Here is a 19,497-nt window from a genome sequence, read left to right on the forward strand (position 1 = left end):
AGGTGAATTTTTTCATTGACCAACTATTTATGAGAAAGACACTAACTTGTAAGAGCTGGGATAATTGGTAAGCTTAAAGCTGGGTATTTCCTCTGCTCCTCAGTGGTGTGTACATGCTTGTGGGGGGCGGGGGGGGGGCGGGGGAGGTGGGGGTGGAGGCTCATCATAAGGGAGAAGAGATCAGCTGTAGAAAACAAAGAAGTCAGGGCTGACATATCCATTAGGCACAGTAAACACAATACCTAAGAGCCAGAATCCACTCATGATCCTACAAAAATGTCTTAATTTCTTTTATAATGAAAAGAAAAAAGTTAACCATTAAGGTCAAAGATTACATTTGTCTTTATACCGACGCAGTCATAAAATTAGTTTTTAATATGTTTTTATGGAAGCAGGGGTCCACAAAGGCAAAAGTACCTAGGGGCCCACAAAAGTCATAAGTGACCCCAAAAGGAGTTACATTTTCTTTGTATAAATAGGTTGTAGTGTAACAGAAAGAAAGAAAGGGAAGGGAGGGATGGAGGGAGGGGGGATGACGGAAGGAAGGAAAGAAGGAAGGAAGGGGGAGAGAGAAAAAATATGGCACATATTTTCATAATTCTCAAGTGTAAGTATTTTTATTATCCCATTCTATACATCTTGAAGAGGGTCACACATCCAGCAAGTGGTGAAGCAAGTGGTGAAGTGGGGAAGATTCAGTGCTGACTCCTATGGGCTCTAAGTCCAGGCACATAAGCTTAGAGGGAATGGTCCTGTTCTTACTCTAAAGAGGCTTCTGTGAGGCCTGGGGTCAGCTACCTGATGCTCATGTGCATCGCTCTGGATCTGGACAGCTTCATACAGCTGTGCCTGAACTTTGTCAAGTGTTCCTAAGGAAGACAAAGTAAATGACTTTTGTGGTTCCTCCCAATATACCTCCAGCCTAATCTCTGCTAGCAACTCGCTCCTAATGGCTCCATTTTGCCTTTTAGTGTTTTTGAGTCCTGCTTCCAGTTTGATATCCCTAATAAGCCATTTATCTCTTTATTATCATGTAACCTGTATCAGATCAATTCATTATTATTTATTATACTGTAGCAGAGAATTCTTTCAAAATTTCTTGGGGGAAACAAAATGAAAGTATCAATCCTTCAACTTACCATTGGAGGAAACCAAAGCTCGGAGGGAGAAAATTGCTACAGTTAACCAAACAAATGCACCTATTCCAAACTCTGGATCATTCCCCACCCACTTTCCCACCATTTTCCCCCCACCCAACACATTCACACCAAAAGCTTCTAAGGCTCGGGGGGTAACACAAATTAAGAAAGAAACCTTGAGAGATTTTATTGGCTTATTTGCTTCCTCGGTATGAAGTTAGATAATGTGACAGACTAAACCTGTCATAAAGAAGTTTGCATCAGGATTTTTACAAGCATTAAAATTATAGTAAACTTCAATATCACATACGTACAGCTATTTAATCAGCCTACCAAAACGTAAAGCTTTTAACAAGGACCCCTTATTTTTTCCAATTCTGCTAGGCAGTTCTGGTGTCCTCAAGGCTTTCATCTGCTCTAACTCATGCATCTATGGTCAAATGTGGAATGGTTGGTCATAGCTGGTCCTAAATAGCCTCACCCACACATATGACAGTTGACTTGCTCTCTGCTGGGATGCTGGGTGTAACTGGGTCACATGTCACATGTCCCTCACTATCTGGCCTGTCAGCCCACGCTTGTTTACAAGGCGGCTTGGGGCTCCCAGAACACCAAGAGGATAAGCTTAAATGTGAAAACTTCAAGTCTCTACTTACATCATATTTACCACTGATATGTTGGCTTAAGCAAGCCAGGTGGCCAAACCAGATCTAGTACATCTGTGGCTTCTGTAAGGGCAATGATACTACTTGGGGTAAACATTAGAGGTTGGTACGGCAACAGAGTATCATATATTCCAAGCAATCTCCATTCTTCCTCCTACCAACATAATATAGTAACGATTTCTGGCACTGAGAGTAAAGAGAAGGGTTTATAATCTAATACTTTCATATGGCCAATGATTCTCCTGAGCTCATATATAAAACAAAACAAAATCTTTTTTTTTTTTTAAGATTTTATTTATTTATTCATGAGAGACAGAGAGAGAGAGAGAGAGAGAGAGAGGCAGAGGGAGAAGCAGGCTCCCAAGGAGCAGGGAGCCTGATGTGGGACTCGATCCCAGGACCCTGGGATCATGACCTGAGCCGAAGGCAGACGCTTAACCATCTGAGTCACCCAGGCGCCCAAAACAAAACAAAATCTTGTTCCAGAATCTAAATTGGGAAGATATATGCTCTTCATCTATTTCAACTCACCCATTTCTCAGACCTCTAATTGGAGTTTATATATGGACTCACATTTGTTTAACAGAAATTTTAAATCAGGGATGCTGAATGAGCATGTCTGAATAATCAGGAAGTAAACACACTCCCCCCAGAACAGGTTTATTGGTGGAAAGTCACTGAGATAGGAGCCATAGCAGATAAAGGGTTTTTCTGCTGTCCATTGCACTTGGGGGTAGCCCATATCGGATGTAGTGAGTCTCAAAAAAGTATCAGCCCCTTCTGTGCAAGAGCAAGGCTGCAGCCCAAGTCCATCTCAGCGTTATATCAACCTCGACTGCCTAAGGCCAGTGGTTCTCAAACTTTATGGTCTCTGGACCCTTTTAAACTCTTAAAAATTATTGAAAACTCTAAAAATGTATGTTTATGTGGATTCTATATGTTAATATTTACCATACTAGGAATAATTAAAACTGATAAATTTTAAAAACTTTGTATTAGTATATTTTAAAACAATGAGCCATTTTCATGTTAACATAAACAATAACATTTTAATGAAAAATTCTATTTTAAAAAACAAAAAAAATAGCAGGAAAAGATTAGTGACTTTTTTTTTTTAACTTTTTGCAAATGTCTTTATTTATTTATTTAGCAATGCCTTTAATGTCTGACTTATTGGAAGACCCTGGATTGCGATACCACGTTAGGCAGTTTCTGGAAAACTCCACCGTTCATTTATGGGAGGGTGAGGGTCACAAGGGCAAATAACATCTGAGTATTATTATGAAAATAATGCTGAATGTGCAGACCCCCTGAGAGAGTTTGGGGTACCTGGGGATTTGGCACCACACTTTGAGACTGTGGAAAGTTTCCAAGAAGCTCTGCAGGAGACTAACTTCTGTTCTTCATGAAACCTGCCTGGAATCAGTCTTTGATAAATTAATCCTGAAAAAATAAAAAAGGGTAACCATTACACAGATGTATGACTTTTCAATGTCAATCATCCCTAAAGAATAGGCCGAATTACTATTTAACATAGTACTGGACGTCTTAGCCTCAGCAATCAGGCAACAAAAAGAAATAAAAGGCATCCAAGTTGTCAAGAAAGAAGTCAAACTTTCACTATTTGCAGATGACATGATACTCTACTTAGAAAACCTAGAAGACTCCACCAAAAATTACTAGAACTAATACATGAATTCAGCAAATTTGCAGGATATAAAATCAATGTGTAGAAACTGTTGCATTTCTATACACCAATAATGAAGCAGAAGAAAAATAAATCAAGGATTGATCCCATTTGCAATAGCACCAAAAACACTAAGATACCTAGGAATAAACCTAAATAAAGAGGTAAAAGAACTCCACTCTGAAAACTATAGATCACTTATGAAAGAAATTGAAGAGGACACAAAGAAATGGAAAAACATTCTATAATTGTGGATTGGAAGAATAAACATTGTTAAAATGTCTATACTATCCAAAGCAATCTACACATTTAATGCAATCCCTATCAAAATACCACCAGCATTTTTCACAAAGCTAGAACAAACAATCCTAAAATGTGTATGGAGCCACAAAAGACCCTGAGTAGTCAAAGCAATTCTGAAAAGGAAAAACAAAGCTGGAGGCATCATGATTCCAGATTTCAAGCTGTATTACAAAGCTGTAGTCATCAGGACAGTATGGTACTGTCATAGAAACAGACACAGATCAATGGAACAGAATAGAGAATCCAGAAATGGACCCTCAACTATACGATCAACTAATCTTCGACAAAGCAGAAAAGAATATCCAATGGAAAAAAGACAGTCTCTTCAACAGTGTTGGGAAAATTGGACAGCACCGTGCAGAAGAATGAAACTGGACCACTTTTTTACATCGTACACAAATATAAATTCAAAATGGATGAAAGACCTAAATGTGAGACAGGAAACCATTAAAATCCTAGAGGAGAACACAGGCAACCACCTCTTTGACCTCGCCATAGCAACTTCTTATTAGACACGTCGCCAGAGGCAAGGAAAATAAAAGTAAAAATGAACTACTGGGACTTCATCAAGAAGAAAAGCTTCCGGACAGTCAAGGAAACAATCAACAAAACTAAAAGGCAGCCTACGGAATGGGAGAACATATTAGCAAATGACATATCTGATAAAGGGTTAGTATCCAAAATCTGTAAAGAACTTATCAAACTCAACACCCAAAAAACAAATAATCCAGTTAATAAATGGGCAGAAGACATGAATAGACACTTTTCCAAAGAAGACATACAGAGGGCTAACAGGCACATGAAAAAAACACTCAATATCACTCATCATCAGGGAAATACAAATCAAAACCACAATGAGATACCACCTCACACCTGTCAGAATGGCTAAATTTAACAACACAAGAAACAACAGGTGTTGGTGAGGATGTGAAGAAAGGTGAAACCTCTTGCACTGTTGGTGGGAATGCAAACTGGTGCAGCCACTCTGGAAAACAGTATGGAGTTTCCTCAAAAAGTTGTAAATAGAGCTACCCAACAATCATGCAATTGTGCTGCTAGGTATTTACCCAAATGATACAAAAATACAGATTCAAAGGGTACGTGCACCCCAATGTTTATAGCAGCATTATCAACAATAGCTAAACTATGGAGTCAGCTCAAATGTCCATCGACTGATGAGAGGAAAAAGATGTGGTGTGTATATATATACATACATATACATACCATAGAATATTACTTGGCCATCAAAAATGAAATCTTGCCATTTGCAACAATGTGGATGGAGCTAGAGTGTATTATGCTAAGTGAAATATGTCAGTCAGAAAAAGACAAATACTATATGATCTCACTCATATGTGTAATTTAAGAAAGAAAACAGATGAACATAGGGGAAAGAGGAAAAGAAAAAAAAGGAGAGAGGGAAACAAGCCATAAGAGACTCTTAACAATATAGAACAAACTGAGGGTTGATGGAGGGAGGTGGGTAAGGGATGAGCTAGATGTGTGATGGGTATTAAGGAGTGCACTTGTTATGATGAGCTCTGGGTGTTGTAAGGTATGAATCACTGAATTCTAGTCCAGAAACCAATATTGCATTGTATGTCCACTGACTAAAACTTTAATTAATTAATTTAAAAACTAGTATAAAAAAAAGAATAGGTAGAGATGGGAGCAAGGAGAATGTGGAAGATTTGAGGGTTTTTTAAAAAATGATTAAAATTTTATATAGTGATTTCTATATAATTATTAATATTATTCTTCAAAAGATCCCACAGTCATTCAGTGCCATAGTCAGAATGAGGACTTTGATTTCCTGATCCACTAACCAGGTGCTCTTTCACTTATTTCATTTTTACTTTCCTGTATAGGGAGGCAAACCACAACAATCCGATTCAAGAGTTTTGCTGGGGCTAACCCTTGTTTTTATGTGAAATCAGGATAATCATGTGTACTGGAGAGGGAAGCTCTGCAAATAGAATGGCATTGCTTTTGAGACCTTCAGCAGCTCTCTCCTCTTTGAGTCTCAGCTTTCTCCTATGTAGGATTAGAGAATAATAGTAAATGCTTAAAATTGTTGGAAGGAGAGTACTGATCACAATGGTCATATTCACTGAAAGAGCTTGAGAAAGTTGAGTTTCTTTCCTAACCCTAAAACCAGTATACTATCATGCCTGAACTTCCTGCACTCTATAGCCAGACTCCTTAGTGCAATTTTGGTTCTAGAATCGATTCTTGCCTATGAAGGAATGAAAGGAAGAACCAGCAGAAAAGCAAAACTCTGAATTGCATAGGTCCAAAACAAACTCTCTGTAAGGTTGGAAGGAATTCAGAGATTTTTAAAAAGTCTCTATTCCTCAGCCTAATGAGCCTAATAAGTGAGTTGAGGGTTTGTTTACAGAGCAAGAATTTCTTACGGATGGCCAGAGGAAAGGAGATACATGTTCAGCCTATTGTCTGACAAAGTATTATGAATCCCCTACAAAGTAGGCTGTCTAAATCTCTATGAGGTCAGAGAAATCCTTTCTGTTCACTCTTCATTTTAACAGGTTTACAGGTCAAGCATAGGTTACACATTTCAGTTATTATCATTTTATATAATGGATGATTGGACTAACTGGAAAAGTTTACCGGAAAGACATAGAAGCAGGCAATAGTGAAGAGACGGGCACTACCCTCTCTGCCAGGCACTTAAAAAAAAAAGCTATCCAACAAATTTCATTAAGAATTCTGTAAGGTAGGTTTTTTTTTTTTTTAAAGATTTATTTATTTATTTGAGAGAGAGAGTACATGAGAGGGGGAAGGGTTAGAGGGAGAAGCAGGCTCCTCGCTGAGCAGGGAGCCCGATGCGGGACTTGATCCAGGGACTCCAGGATCATGACCTGAGCTGAAGGCAGTCGCTTAACCAACTGAGCCACCCAGGCGCTCAAGAATTCTGTAAAGTAGGTTTTATTGTTCACATTTCACAGACGTGAAAGTAAAACTCAGAGATGTTAAGTAATTTGCCCAAGGCCCATAATCTGTCTATCTGGATCGAATTCTTGTGCTTATCCCATCACACATCTTTGCTTCTGGGTATGATAGATACTTGCAAACCAATGAAGGGTAGTCATGATGAAAGGAGGAATCTGACTGGTCTGTTGGCCTTAAGGGATAAAACCCAAAGCATTTAAGTTTCAACTTATTGAGATATATTTCTGCTAAATATAAAAAAGAACTGTGTTATAGAATAGTGGAAAACAGAGTGGGACATTTTGGGAGGCAAGCATCAAGCGTTGAATTGTCAATTGGCGATGGAGATGTAAATTGACAGCTTCTGACAATGATTTAGGAGAGAATAAATGGGACAAATAATATAAATTTTGAAATACTTCCTAACCTAGAGTTTTATTTCTAAAAAGGGCTACTTTTTCTATGAAACATATGCTAACTCCTCCCTCATGTAGCATTCTCTCTTTTCCTTCTGGGTTCTTTGAACAAAACCAGGAATCACATTTAAGAAATAAAGATTGTCGGGGTGCCTGGGTGGCTCAGTTGGTTAAGTGTCCAACTCTTGGTTTTGGCTCAGGTCACGATCACTAGGTCACGATCTACAGGTTGGAAGATCAAGCCCTGCGTGGGGCTCCAAGTTCAGCAGGGAGTCTGCTTCCCCTCTCCTTCTGCCCTTCCCCCCACTCACACACACACTCTCTCTCCCTTTGAAATAAATAAATCTTAAAAAAAAAATAAAGAAATAGGGACGCCTGGGTGCTCAGTTGGTTAAGCGTCTGCCTTCGGCTCAGGTCATGATCCCAGGGTCCTGGGATCGAGTCCCGCATCGGGCTCCCTGCTCTGCAGGGAGCCTGCTTCTCCCTCTGCCTCTGCCTCTCTATCTCTCATGAATAAATAAATAAAATCTTAAAAAAATAAAGAAAGAAAATAAAGAAATAGAGGTTGCCTAGTTCCAGACTATGGGTCTGAACATAAAAAGAACTGAGGAATGAAGGAGTGGTCTTATTTCTGAGCACAATTGGTCTCAAAGGGTAAAAATGACCCACAGTGATGAAATCTGTAAAGTATTACTAGTTCTGTCAAATGCGTTGGACTACTTTTTTTTTTTTAAAGATTTTTATTTATTTATTTATTTGACAGAGAGAGACACAGCGAGAGAGAGAGCACAAGCAGGGGGAGTGGGAGAGGGAGAAGCAGGCTTCCCGCGGAGCAGGGAGCCCGATGCGGGGCTCGATCCCAGGACCCTGGGATCATGACCTGAGCCGAAGGCAGACGCTTAACGACTGAGCCACCCAGGTGCCCCGGACTATTTTTAAGTAGCTTTATTGAGATATAGTTCATATACCATACAATCTACCCATTGAAAGGGTACAATTCAATGTGTTTTAGTATAGCCACAGAAATGTCTATTCATCAGCACAACCGATTTTATAATATTTTTCTTACCTCCGAAACCCTCACTTTAGCCCCGACCTACCAATCCCATCACTGACCAAGTCCTAGGCAACTACTAGTCTACCTTCTGTCTCTAAAGATTTGCCTCCTTAGGACATGTCATTGTAGTAGATTCATAAAATATGTGGCCCTTTGTGACTGGTTTCTTTCACTTAGTATAATGTTTTCAAGGTTTTTCAATATTATAGCATGTATCAGTATTTCATTTCTTTTTTATTGCAAAATTGTTTTCCATATGTGGATATGAATGGGTGCTGAATTTTGCCCAATACTTTTTCTGTGTTTATTGAGGTGATCATGAGGTCTTCGTACTTTACTCTGTGGATGTGGTCTGTCACATTATTTTGAAATATTAAACCAACCTTGCATTACTCAGCTCAGTTCCCACATAGCCATAGATAATCCATTTTTATATATTGCTGGGTTCAATTACCTACTATTTTGTTGGGGGTTTTGCATCCATATTTATGAGTGGACTTATAAGTAAACACTTTGCCACTGAAAAAAATTCTAGGTAGGAGATCACTATGTTAATATCTTTGGCATATGGTTTAAACTGATTCAGATTATACAAATGTAATTTAAATCACTACTTAAAGTCAGTCCTCAAAAATGTTTTAGGAGTGGCTTTTCCCAAGGTGATAATCTAAATAACACTACAACCCCATTGCTTGTGTTTTAGGTCTTATTAGAAGGTATAATTACCTCACAGAGAGAGAACGGGCTATAGTCCTCTGGTGATGACAGAGGCAGGGAAATATAATAATTAGGAGCACAAACCCTCAGACTAAAACATCTAGATTGGAATCCTGGGGTATAAAACTATTAGTCATACGACACTGGGATAGTCACTCAATCTTTGAGTGTTTAGTTTCTTCACCTGTAATATGGGAGTAATAATAAAACTCAACTCAATTTTGTTAAAAGGATTAAAGCATTTAAAACAGTTTCACATGCACACTAAGAACTTAATAAGTGTTAGTGCATATTATGAAATAAACCAGACCACTTGGACCATTCACAGTTATTTGAAGCCCCAGTGATCTGGGAGACATGCAGCATCCAAGTGCACAGGGCAGAATCAGAATATTTATTCTTAAAGCGCCCTTACAGACAAGCAAGTTAAATCCTATCATAATAAATGAGAAACTGAGGCCTAGAAAGAGAAAATGACATTTCTAAATTCACAAAAATTTACCATGAAGCTGAAAGAAAAATTCACAATTTCTGACTTTTAGCATGCCCCACTTATTAACATCTTTATATTTGTGGACTCTGACCATGTATCTTCAAGCCAAATTAACCTACCCAATCTTGGTAGAGTCACTCACAAATGAAGACACATTACAATTACATAAACAGTGCTCATGGAAATTACGCAGGACTCTCCTACCTTGACAGTTTAAAATACTGAAGGAGAACATGAGCTTTTGTATGAAATCAGTCTAGATAGAAATTCTAGTTTTGCTACTTAAGAGCTGCATGAGCTTTAGGCAAATTCTTTAGCCTCTCTAATTCCTGATATCCTCACCTGTATCTTGGACAATCCTAATACACATGTGGCTCAGCAGATTAACATACACAAATACACGTAAGAACATAATGCTTGGCATGAAAAAATTGCTTTGGGTTTTTTTTTTTTTTTTGCTATTTTTAATCTATCCCCACATGTGTGTGTGTGTGTGTTTCTGTTAGTTTCATAGTCCAAGAGTCCTACTTTGACAATCCCAATAGGTTTTTTAGACTCAGTGCTTGCTGTTGGTATCCCCTTTCAACTTCCCTTAAAAATTTTGGAGCGCCTGGGTGGCTCAGTCGTTGAGCGTCTGCCTTCGGCTAAGGGTCAGGATCCCAGGGTCCTGGGATCGAGCCCCGCATCGGGCTCCCTGCTCCGCGGGAGGCCTGCTTCTCCCTCTCCCACTCCCCCTGCTTGAGTTCCTGCTCTCACTATCTCTCTCTCTCTCTCAAATAAATAAATAAAATCTTTAAGAAAAAAAAAATCTAGTTGCAAGATGGTATAAAAAAAATTTTTTTTGGAGCCCTTTCAGTTCTTCTGCTGTCTTTCCACTGGCTCATCTAACCTCTCAGAGATAATCCATTCCTTGAGATGATCCACTGACTAGTGCTTGAAACTAAGCTCCCCCAGCCATTTGGAGAAAAATGACAATGTCATAGAGAAAGTAAGCCACCAGTTACATAACCAAGCACTTTTTTTTCTCCACTAAGTCTGTCAAAACAAAGATAACTGTAAATTTGGTGGTCTCCCCTCATGTTCTTTTTTTTTTTTTAAGATTTCATTTATTTATTTGACAGAGAGACACAACGAGAGAGGGAACACAAGCAGGGGGAGTGGGAGAGGGAGAAGCAGGCTTCCCACTGAGCAGAAAGCCCAATGCGGGGCTCGATCCCAGGACCCTGAGATCATGACCTGAGCCGAAGGCAGACGCTTAATAGACTGAGCCACCCAGATGCCCTTCCCCTCCTGTGCTTAATGAAGTGCTTCTTCACAATGCTTTTCCTTCCATGGTCATCTTGTAAAATTAAATTGAATTTTACTCCTTTTCTCCAATCAGTGGTAGTGCAGATGGTCTGTTTAATTCCAATTACTTTTTTTTTCCAGGGATATGCTCCAGTTAGATCTCAGCTGTGTCCCATGTAATTAAAAGCACCTATCCCGGGGCGCCTGGGTGGCTCAGTTGGTTAAGCAACTGCCTTCGGCTCAGGTCATGATCCTGGAGTCCCAGGATCGAGTCCCGCATCGGGCTCCCTGCTCAGCAGGGAGTCTGCTTCTCCCTCTCCTGCTCCCCCCTCTTGTGCTCTGTCTCTAAAATAAATAAATGAAATCTTAAAAAAAAAAAAAAGCACCTTTCCCTTTTTCATGCCTCTCCTCTACCTTGATCATGATCAAGAGTCACTCTGCCTAAATGCATCTCTACCTGCACTGCATGAAGAGGTGATGTGATGTAATTATTCAAGCACATAGACTTGATCACTCAGGCCTTCCTTTCTTAGCTCTGATTATTGGAACGGGGAATGGTGTGCTGGAAAAGGAGCTTAATTTTTATATCCCATTCAAAAACAACACCCCCAGTAAAACAATCTCTAATTCAGAACCAATGACTGTTCCTTTCCCAACTGGGTGAGTTGATACAGAAAACTTCAAAGATCAGTTGGGATTAAAAAAAAAAAAAGAGCTCATTTTGCCAGGTCAGTTCTCCCACAAAGTCACTGTCAGACATAAACTTGTAGAAAGCAAAGAGAAACATTAATGAGCAAGCCTGAAACCCACATGCTGCTGATTGGGGTGTTCCTTGTGGTCTCCGACCTAATTGCACACATCTGGCTTGCTACCAGCTCCCACAAGTCTCTGTAAATTAAATAAAGATGATGGTTTAGTTTAATCATAAATAAGAAAATATGCAAATAATTGAGGAAAGATCCTTGATGGTGATGGAGGTAAAATCACCAGAGAAACAGGGAAGACTGAGTAATAAGTAAGTGTTTGAAGAGACGTGAACCTTTATCTTGTGAAATTTAAAATTTAGCTGAATACACAATTAGCTTCCTTCACTGGAGAGAGAAAACCCACAAAGGGGAAGAAATGAGAAGAAACCAATCGGTCCAAATGTTAAATCAAACTTAAGGATTATCTACCTACCTACCTACCTATTTATCTATTTATTTATTTATTTATTTGAGAGGGATGAGAGGGTGGGAAGGATAGAGGGAGAGGGAGAGAGAGAATCCTAAACAGGCTCCATGCCCAGCACAGAGTCTGATGTAGGGCTCAATCTCACAACCCTGAGATGACCGGAGCTGAAATCAAGAGTTGGATGCTTAACTGATTGAGCCAAGCAGGTGCCCCTAAACTGAAGGATATTTTAAACTTGGGGATATTTTCTCCTTGGCTTAGAGTAGACATCAGTTCACACTGCCATCATGTGAGATACTAGAAAGTGTAAGGGCTTTGCCTCTACCTGTGTGGCTGATGGACACGGTACTTGAACCCTCTGATACTGACTTGTGTCATCCGTTAACTGGGAATGTATCGCTTTCCATCTGAAGCAGATACTCCGAAGACATGTATAAGTTACATAGCAATTCTTCAACAAATGTTTGTTTCCTCCTGTTCATCCACCCCCTTTGGGACCAGTCTTCTCCAAACAACATGTTTCTATATAGCATTCTCCCCTTCATTCGTGGCCAAAATATTATTGAGGCTTACTAAGAGCAAAGTCGTGTGCTCAGCGCTAATGATTAAAATAGAATATTCTGTGTTTTTAAAAGTTCACCTGATAGTAGACAGACCTGTGATAGTCGTAGACAAGTAACCAAATTTTCTTTAATTAGTAAGTATTTATACAGTACCTGCTATAAATCAGCCACTCATCTAAGCATTGAGAATAAAGCAGTGATCAAGTAGCCCCAAAACCCTACCTTTACGGCGTTTACATTCTGGCAAGGAGGCAGGAAAAGAATCAGATCATATACTGAATAGTATAAATGCTAGGGAGAGAGATAAAGCAGGGAAGGAGGAAAGGGAGGCTAGGGAGCAAGAGTTGCAGTTTTAAATAGGCAAGAAAAGCCTCCTTGATGTGTGGGCATAAGCAGACTTAAAGGAGGTGAGGGGACATGTCATGTAGACATCTGGGGGAAAAGCATTCCAGGCAGAGGGATTAGCCTATACCCGGACCTTGAATAGAATTGTCCCTGAAGTATCATACGAACAGCAGAAGTTCAGTGTGTCTAGAGCACAATAAATGGGGCTACAGAGGAGGAATAAGAGGAGACCCCAAGCAGTAAACAGAAGCCGTATCATGTACCGCTGAAGACCACTGTTGGGAGTTTGGCTCTTCCTCTAAATGAAATAGAAAACCACTGAAAAGTTTTTAGCAGAAGAGTGACTGACATGCATCTTAAAAGGCTCATTCTGGCCATCAAGTGGCCAACAGAGTATAAATAAACCAGAATAAAAGCAGAGATGCCAGTTAGGAGACTGGCGCGGTTGTTCTGTGGCGGTGGCTTAAAGAGAGTCCCTACACTGACATAGGAGGCATTGCCACATTCGGGGTAATTTTTACAGGGCACGTCTAGAGCGCTGCCCCATGGAATGAATGCAGAGAGAGAGAGAGTAATCAAGGAAGAATCTGCATGTTTTATTCTAAGCAACTTTAGACATGGGGTTACCACTAACTGAATGGGGAAGATTCAGGTAAAAGAAGAAAAAGAGGTAGAAGACCAAGGGGGACTCTCACAAGCCCAGTTTGGACAGGTAATATGGAGCAAATAGCAGCAGGATGTGTAGGATGTATGAGGGTGCAAAGGAGAAATACTTATTTCTGGGTCAAAGAAAGCAAATTTCAGCTGGACAGTTATCTTCATGAAAGTCATCTTAAACAAAACTCACTCTTCATTTTGGATTTCATCAAATGCCATCTTTTTGTGAGTACCTCACTTCCTAGCCCATCTGACTTCCATATTTCATTCAAGGTCTTTTGCATAAAGGTATCCTACGTCTTCTCTTTTCCTGAATTCCTACAGAACCAGCCTTCACTTCACTTCAGGCTTAGAACACACAATCCAGAGCTTGATTTGAGTCTTCTTTGCCAATATGTTTTTGGTAGACTCGTCTCTGGTGGTTTCTTATCTCCTATGCTACCTTCTAACCTAAGACTCCTTGAGAGAAAGAGCATGTATGCACCATCTTTTCTACCTTCTTGAGGTCCCCTTGCACTCTTCTTGTTAATGGTTTTGTTTCACGCCAGGTTTCTAGCATGCGTCACAAAGGAAAAGAGCGTCAAGTAAGGCACATCTTTCTCAGATTCTCTCGCCCAGCCTCATGCTTCCCCTCCCAGGCTATGGCTGCTCATTGGCTGCATCTGTGCCTCAGGGATGGGGGCGGCACACTGGCCATGCCATTCAGTCACCCAAGGCCAACCAGCTGCGGATCAGTCTCCGAGGGCTCCGGTCATGCCACCCGACAGCATGTGGGACCTGGCTGACACTTACCATCTAGCTGGATGATGCAACCTTGAAATTCAGGGCAAATAGCTCCCTAAAAGAAGAATTTCAACCAGTAGGAGACAGGAGATGAAAGGAATCTAGGGGGAAAAATTCTCTATCCCTTCCTCCCTCTGCTGGACTGTTTTGAGGTTTCTCAGCCTAACACTCCAAAAATAATTCCAAGGAACTAAAGGATGCACTAGCCAAGAGACCGGCTGATTTTCTTGGATGACTAAAATATAATGTGTCAATACATGCATTACATCTTCTGAAGAATTCTTCCATTATAAAATTTCTTTAACCTCATATAACCCAGAATTTTCCAAACTTGTAGAACCACTGGACTGCGGAAAGCATTCTTTGTCACACAACATCTAATATCATCCCGGAGCACACACTTTGGGAAATTCTGAGAGTCACAGTCTAGACATGTGAGTGGAGCAGCAGGGAGCCCCCTCCCTGTCTCTATCTCGAACTCCCCTTGCTTCAGTCTGCCCAACAGCAGCTCTGCTGGAGAATCAGGGGTGGGCAACAGAGAGATGGACCAGCCTAAGGCACTGGGGGGCATGAGTCTTGTAAAGTCTCCCCTGAAGCAAAGTGCTTCAAGGCAACATTGCAGTGGGAGAACACGGATACATTCTTAGACCTCATATGCATGCTTCTGACAGATAGTTGCTGTGTGTATGGGCATCATTCAGAGAATAGTGGTAAAATTTCTGGGTAAGAACAAGGATTCTGCCTGTTTATTAGAAGACTGCTGTACTTCTACTCCAACCGCTATGAACAGATGGATGAGGAAGAGTGTGGTGTTCGTGGGCACTGCAAAGAAGGGTTTATGGCCCCTCTGACTCACTTTTCACACGGCTACTTTCCCCACTTGACAATCCACACAACTCCCCTCTGCAGTACAGAAACATGAACACAAGGGAACTCACGCCACAAAGAACACAGGAAACCTGTTTCGACCAGACCACGGATTAGCCCAGGGACCATTCATGTGTTCCACAAGAACCATGACTTGTAGGAGAAACATTCATCCTGGGGAAAGCATTTCTCAATTAATCCGTCACAACACTTTTTGTCACCTTTGTCGGATTTCATCACTTAACATTTGGTTACCGGGTTGGAAGTAGACAGGTAATTTTCTGTACCTCTGAATATGGGTAAATCATTACATTTTCTTCCTTAATCCTCCATCAGGCATACACGTTAACCATGAACGGCTTTTAAGGACATTTTGTGTCTTCTTTTTTTTTTTTTTTTAAAGATTTTATTTATTTATTTGACAGAGAAAGACACAGCGAGAGAGGGAACACAAACGGGGAGTGGGAGAGGGAGAAGCAGACTCCCTGCTGAGCAGGGAGCCCGATGCGGGACTCGATCCAGGGACTCCAGGATCATGACCTGAGCCGAAGGCAGTTGCTTAACCAACTGAGCCACCCAGGTGCCCCATTTTGTGTCTTCTGACGACAGCATGATGAAATGTGCCTGATTTGTAGCATAGCACATGCAGAGAGAGCATAAGTTTCCACCAGAGAATGTTTTTGAATAAATAAAGCGTTCATGGAGAGAAATAGAAACCTTAGGATTCTGCTTGCCTGAGACTCAAATCTGTGCATATCATCCTGTGTGCTCAGCCTAGCTCTTCATGTCATTAGGACGGTGACAGCAGCTGAGACCTCGCTCTGGGCCCGGCACCAACCCAAAAGCTATGGTTCACATGCCCCCCAAACTCCATGTTTGTATAGCAACTACTCGATAGTTGGTTTGGGGCTGCTCTGAACACAGCTCTAAATAGGACAACTGCAGATGAAACAGATACGAGCCTGTATTTGTCAGATATGGGCTGCCGGTCTGGGTCATGGGCCAGAGCCCTGACAATTGTACCATAATTAGCCTCTCGGTGTTTCACTTAAAGAGGCCCTTTCCCTCGGCGTGTTAAGCATTATTTCATATTCTATTATCTGTGTCTGTTTGCATTTGCTGCAGTTGTTTCATTATTAATGTAAAGGAGCAATTCAGGATTTCATGATTAATTTTAACATAGATCTTCCTGCTGTAAATAATTGATGAGAAAGATGATCAGAGCAGGACCAAAGCAGAAGCTGATATTCTCTCTGTCAACTCTTATCTTCTCGGCTGCATTCATTTTCAAATCCCCCCCCGCCCCCCGCCCGAGAACCTTCATTTGGTGGCCGATGCTTTGTATTCCCTAACTTCTTGTCACTTAGTTCTTCAGTTATACGGCTACAAATCCTATGATAGCTTCATAAAGAAAATAAAACACGTTGGGCGCCTGGGTGGCTCAGTTGGTTAAGCGACTGCCTTCGGCTCAGATCATGATCCTGGAGTCCCGGGATCGAGTCCCGCATCGGGCTCCCTGCTCAGCAGGGGGTCTGCTTCTCCCTCTGACCCTCTTTCCTCTCGTGCTCTCTGTCTCTCATTCTCTCTCTCAAATAAATAAATAAAATCTTTAAAGAAAAAAAGAAAAGAAAACACGATTTTTCCAATTTTTCTCCAACTATTTATAGGAAGAAAACCTGAGGCAGCAGAAATAAAGTAATTTTTATCCTCCCAGGGTGCTGAGACCAGTGGCAAATGAGTTAGGGGAAACCCAAGAAAGCAAAAACAAGTTACATTGGTACAGCACATTTCACAGTGCTTTTAAAATTAAAGACCGAGGTGCCAGGGCTCATAGCTCAGTTGATTGTAAGATATCTCTTTCACTCTTCCTTTCTTCCTGGGCCAGCCTCCCTTCTCTGTTGAATTTGTAATCGTCGGCATGTGTTCTTTGCCTAGAATGTCTGTTATGGGCTCCAAGCATCGCTGGAGAAGAAGAGATTGCCAGCCTGTCAATGCTACCGGACACGACATCCTTCACACGCATACTTGTATGTTTCTGATCAAAGGGGGAAGTGGGTTAGAAGCTAGGAACTATATGCTCCTTAGCAGTCAATGATAGGAATGACCTAAGCCATATGTGAAAGTCATCTTTGACATCCTCATCTGGGCTTCCCAGTACACGTGTTTGTCCCACTTGCCACTGGCTCGCTCTCAGCCTCCTTAGGGCTTTCTGGTTCTCATTCTTGGATATAAGCCCTCCTTGGGCATCTTTTCTTGTCCAACTGACAGTGCAGGGGCCTCATTTGACTCTGGCTTCGGATCTGTTTGCAACAATTAATTCCTTCCAAGGTCCGCCCTTGTGTCCTCATTCATCTGGACCTACTCATATTATTTGTGAAGAGTCCAGCTTCAGGCCAACATCCTATGCGGGATCCTTCAGGCCTGGCCACTGACAATTACAAGCCTCTGCCTGGCTGGCCTCAGAAGGGAAAGCTGCCCTCTGCACACCAGACTTGGCACACAGCCCGTGCATTGCAGTTTTCTGGAAGGACTGGCCATTGAGGACTCAGCTGCCTGCCCCACACTAGGCCAGCTGTTCTCATAGGAGTAGAGCATCCAGGTTCCTAACTCAGATGCCTCCATTCAGGGGACTCTTTAAGGGTCTGGGGGAGGGCTTGACCAAGGCATTTTTCCCCCTCTGACTCAGTCCTTTCCCATTCCTAGCCCTTTACTCTGAGCTTCTCCTGCCCCACCCCCACCCCTGGATTCCTTAAAAAAAGCGGAGGCCTTTTGTTTGGTGCTCCCTGACAGTGAGATAATCCCTCAACCTCACTGCGGTCATCTGACCCTCCCACAGTTTCTTTCCCTGGGGAAAATGCCACCCTGAGGAGGCAGTGTCTTTTTCTTTGTCTCTTGTCTGTGTTGTTGCACTAAGGGAATAGAGCTTGATTGTAACTTTGAGTTGGCTCATTGTCCTAATTGACTACCTCCACACCTTGACAACTTGGCACAGTAAGCCGGGTGGTCAACTGAGCACTATGCGGTTTTGGAAGAGCAAAAAGCCAGAGTGTTCCTCAAAGCACCTCACCAGGGTGTTGCAGGAATGCTAGCAAGTTCTTTACAAATAGTTTTCAGTTCACCACTGGTCCTTCTCTTTAACCTCCCACACCCTGGCTGAGCTCACCTAGTGGGTCAAATTAGAAATCCAATAAAGGGGCTCTAAAAAAAACTGGGGAGCAGTCCCTAACCACTGGTCAGGTGCTCTGACAATAAGACCAGAGGCCATCAGAGGCCCTGAGTTAATTGTACCTCATAAAATTTTGTTTTGTTTTTGTCTTAAGATTTTTTAAATTTATTTGAGAGAGAGAGAGCGAAAGAGAGAGCAACAGCAGGGAGGAGAGGGAGAAGCAGGCTTCCCGCTGAGCAGGGAGCCCATTGTGTGGCTCAATCCCAGGACCTTGAGATCATGATCTGAGCCAGAGGCAGACACTTAACTGAGCCTACCCAGGCGCCTGGCCTCATAATTATTATTAACTATTAAGAAGCTCTCTGGTACTGATAATGCACATAGTACAGAAGGTTATTGAGACTCATGCATTCAGTGAAAAAGAACGTAGTGCCTCAGGGGGCTTGCTTAGTTGCCAAAAGAGACCTTAGGGATCTGGTTAGTTTGTCTGCATGTTAAAGGAGGTAATCTTGTTCAATTCAGGGAGGGAGTGTAGTACCTTGTGGGCCCTATTACCACAGATCCCCTCTTTTGGGCTACCCTGAGAGAGGTCACCACGAAGGCAGCCAAACATTGTCCAATGGCTGGACAGGCCCATGCTGCGATCATTCAGGCTCCATGGCACCATGGAGAGAGAGAAGGCTCCTCGAGAGGCTTCCAGAACCTTTCACTTCAAAGTTTGATCAGCAGAAAGGCGATGTAAGTGTGACAACTGGGCTTCCAGGCGCAAAGCTACACAGAGCCTTTTGTGGGTAGGGCATGTGTGCCTTCCAGCCACTGGCTTCTGGGGGCCACTCCCCACCCATGGAAGCCACGACTGTGCCCAGACTGGCCACTCTGTACCACCTCCAGGAGTCCCAGGGGGGAACAGCTACCTGCCTGCTTACCCAAAGCCTACTGGTCTACCTGATTCTCTGCTCCCACCATCCCCCACATAATTCATGGCCAGAACCTAACCAGGCCATGAGGGGCCCCACAGGCAGCCACCATAGAGTCTGAACCTGAAGGCCTCCGTGATTGACACAAGAACTATTCCCTGTGCTCTGCCCAATGGCCTGGAGATGAGTCAGACAACCCTCACTCACCTCTCAGCTTGCGAAAATCAACGAAGACTAGGGGTTAGCCTGAAGACCCTCTGTTCCCAGGGTGAACCAGAGGGACTATGCCAGGGTCAGAGTTCAATGGGAGGTG

Source organism: Neomonachus schauinslandi, chromosome 11 (genome assembly GCF_002201575.2).
Source record: "Neomonachus schauinslandi chromosome 11, ASM220157v2, whole genome shotgun sequence".
NCBI lineage: Eukaryota > Metazoa > Chordata > Mammalia > Carnivora > Phocidae > Neomonachus > Neomonachus schauinslandi.